Source organism: Carlito syrichta, unplaced genomic scaffold, assembly GCF_000164805.1.
Source record: "Carlito syrichta isolate Samal-C Ts95f unplaced genomic scaffold, Tarsius_syrichta-2.0.1 Scaffold315497, whole genome shotgun sequence".
Classification (NCBI taxonomy): domain Eukaryota; kingdom Metazoa; phylum Chordata; class Mammalia; order Primates; family Tarsiidae; genus Carlito; species Carlito syrichta.
In genome coordinates, this window is record NW_007259593.1 from 1,351,092 (window position 1) to 1,354,933 (window position 3,842).

The following is a 3,842-nucleotide window of genomic DNA, read 5'->3' on the forward strand; positions in this document are numbered from 1 at the left end:
GAGTCTCACTCTGTCGCCCAGGCTGGAGTGCAGTGGCATGGTCATGGCCACCCAGCGTTGACCTGCTGGACTCCAGTAGTCCTTCCTCCTCATCCTTCCAAGTAGCCAGAACTACAGGCACACGCAACCATGCCTGGCCGATTTTTTTCTCTTTTTTTGAGTTGGATTCTCACTCTGTCACCCAGACTGGAGTGCAGTGGATGCTCCCGGTCACTGCAACCTCGACCCACTGGGCTCTGGTGATCCTTCCGCCTCAGCCTTCCGAGTAGCCGGAATTACAGGCACGCACTACCATGCCTGGCTGATTTTTTGATTTATTGTAGAGATGGGATCTCGCCAAGTTGCCCAGGCGGGTCTCCAACCCACGGGCTCAGGCAATCCACTCACCTCAGCCTCTCAAAGCACTGGGATTACAGGCTGAGCCACCGAGCCCAGCTCCTGACCGATTTTTTAAAAATTTATTTCAGAGACGAGGTCTTGCAAAGTTGCCCAGGCTGTTCTTGAACCCGTGAGCTAAAGCATTCCACTGGCCTTGGCCTCCCAAAGTGCTGGAATTATAGGCATGAGCCACGATGCCCAGCCAGCATTTTCTCTGTTATGTTCACCAAGGCCCTAACAGTGCACTTCTTTTCTTGAATCAACAGATGCCTTCTAAAGACTCATCTAGATGAATAGGATAAAAACTAAAAGGCAGTCATATATTTGGCAAAAAATTCATATTTTTACACAAGGAATAAGTAAGCTTTATCCTGTAAAATGGATCTCTAATTTAATCTTCCTCATAGTGTTGAACAGAATTAATGAGTTATATGTATAATTGCTATGAATAATATAGAAGAGGGGCCTGGCATAAAATGATGTCACAATAACAGGCTTTTTTTTTTTTTTGGAGTTGGAGTCTCACTCTGTCGCCCAGACTGGAGTGCAGTGGCCGCTCCCGGCCACCGCAGCCTCGACCTGCTGGGCTCCGGCGATCCTTCCGCCTCAGCCTTCCGAGTAGCCGGAATTACAGGCGCACGCTACCGTGCCCGGCTCATTTTGATTTATTGTAGAGATGAGGTCTCATTGCCCAGGCGAGTCTCGAACCCGCGGGCTCAGGCAATTCACTCACCTCAGCCTCCCAAAGGCGCGGGATTACAGGCTGAGCCACCAAGCCCGGCTAACAGGCATTATTAATCTATTATTTTATTAACTATGATGTGCTTCTTACTTTAATACTCTATAAGCAACTCTTTCTAGGAGGCCTCATTCCACCACAGACACTGGCTGACGATATCAAGATTAGAGAGACCAGCCGGGCTCGGTGGCTCAGCCTGTAATCCCGCGCCTTTGGGAGGCTGAGGTGAGTGAATTGCCTGAGCCCGCGGGTTCGAGACTCGCCTGGGCAATGAGACCTCATCTCTACAATAAATCAAAATGAGCCGGGCACGGTAGCGTGCGCCTGTAATTCCGGCTACTCGGAAGGCTGAGGCGGAAGGATCGCCGGAGCCCAGCAGGTCGAGGCTGCAGTGACCGGGAGTGGCCACTGCACTGCAGTCTGGGCGACAGAGTGAGACTTCAACTCAAAAAAAAAAAAAAAAGATTAGAGAGACCACCTTGGTGGTCACCACACTTAATTTTCCTGTATTATGCTAAGTTGAGATAACTTTTTCAGAGAGAATTGTCAATTTGTCGAACAACTCTAAGTGATAAGCTACAAGCTGAGCTCTCCTCCTATATTTACTTTTATTTTGGCTGTAGAATTTGCGGCTGTTCCATCTGCCTAGAAAAATCCCTGTCGCCAGTCCCCAGAGGACCATGAGGTCTGATACTAATTGTGATTTTGTGAGCAATGTACTTAACCTCTAAGATGTAAAATGGAAATAACGTTCATGCCTACCTCACAGTTTTGTTGTAAATAGTAAACAGGCTAACATATCTAAATCGCTTAGGAGAGGTCCCTGGGACTTAGGAACCTCTCAGCGGTTTGTCCGTATTAATGTCTGCCCTTATTGATGATACTTCCCCTTTGCTCCTAGGAGGTTGATTCGTCCTCGACACACTGAGTGACATCACTCAGGTCAGAGATACTCTGACCCTGATACTGGTGTCTCTTCATCGGCCTTTTTCAATTAAAACCTTTCTAAACAGTGTGATTTCTTCAGAGTTGTGTAATTTTCCATTTTCACCAACTCATTAAGGTAAGTCAGACATCTTGCTTTCCTTCTCTCCTGTTCCACTCCCCTGTCCCTCTCCTTGAAACTTGAAGTTCCAAGAATGGAGGAGATATTGGACATGGTATGGTAAAGTCAGTGCAAACACAGGAGGGGAACAGAACCGGGTTTGGAGGGGAGATGGTCATATACTCCCCGGTGAGGGAAGGGGGTCATCAGATAAATATGTGAGAGATTGCTGGGCATGGTGTCTTATACTTTTAATCCCAGCATTTTGGGAGGCTGAGGCAGGAGGATTGCTTGAGCCCAGGAGTTCGAGACCAGCCTGGCAACAAAGCAAGAACCCGACTTCCACAAAATAAATAAATGAATTCATAGGAAAAGTAGCTGGGTGTGGTGGCATATGCCTGTAGTCCTAGCTAGTCAAGAGGCTGAGGCAGGAGGGTTGCCTGAACCCAGGAGTTCCAGGCTGCAGTGAGCTGAGATCGTGCCACTGCATTCTAGTCTGGGCAACAAAGTGAAAGCCTGTCTCAAAAAACAAAAACAAAAACAAACGATTTATTTTTCTTTGTACGTTTGTCCAGCCAGCTAAATCTTAAATCTCAAGGCTCAGTAAACGTATTCACAACTATTTCTCATGCCTAATTTGGAATTTCATACCATGAAATACCACCACCCTTTGCTTTTATTCTGTAACCTCTCTGTCATCCTATATACTCCTATCTCAGCTCTGCTTTCCACATCGTACTCCTGTCATTAATTTCAACATCTGCACGGATGAAACAGCAACACCAAATCTCTGTGATATATTGTTTTCACCATTTTCCCAAGAAAGTAGGGAAAATGAAAACTTAGAATAAACAAGAGACTGGTGACCCGGTGCCCTTCGAGGAAGTCCCTTAAAATCCCAATAGCTGTGTTTCCTGTATTTTCTGTGTGTAACACCATTTATATATGATGATTAAACAAAAGAGTGGTATTAAAAAATAAAAACCCTTAAGAGTGATGGCAGTGAACGAGGTAGAGCAGGGACCCCTGGAGGTTTCCTCTCCCCAGAAACACTGAAAATACTGGCTCCAAATGTCAGAATCAACCTTATCAAAGCTCTGGAATGTAGTCAAAGGATAATGGCAACTAAGCAAGCGTTTAAGAAGGAGAAAGTCCACTGAAACTGGGTAAAAGAAAATTTGACTTTTTTCTTTTCAGATGGAGTCTCACTCCATCGCCCAGGCTGGAGTGCAGTGGCATGCTCAGGGCGACCCCAGCATCGACTTGCTGGGCTCCAGCAATCCTCCCTCCTCAGCCTTCCAAGTAGCCAGAACTATAGGCACATGCTACCATGCCTGGCTGATTTTGTTTTTTAGTTTATTGTAGAGACTAGGTCTTGCCAAGTTTCCCAGGCAGGTCTCGAATTCACGGGCTCAGGCAATCCACTCACCTCTGCCTCCCAAAGCACGGGATTACAGGCTGAGTCTCCGAGCCCAGCTGACTTTCTTCTTTTTCAGTTAGAGTCTCACTTCGTCACACAGGCTGGAGTGCAGTGGCATGTTCCTTCCGCTTCAGTCTTCCAAGTACCCGGAACTACAGGCACATCCTACCATGCCTGGCCGATTAAAAAAAAAAAAAACTATTGTAAGCCGGGCTCGGTGGCTCAGCCTGTAATCCCGTGCCTTTGGGAGGCTGAGGGGA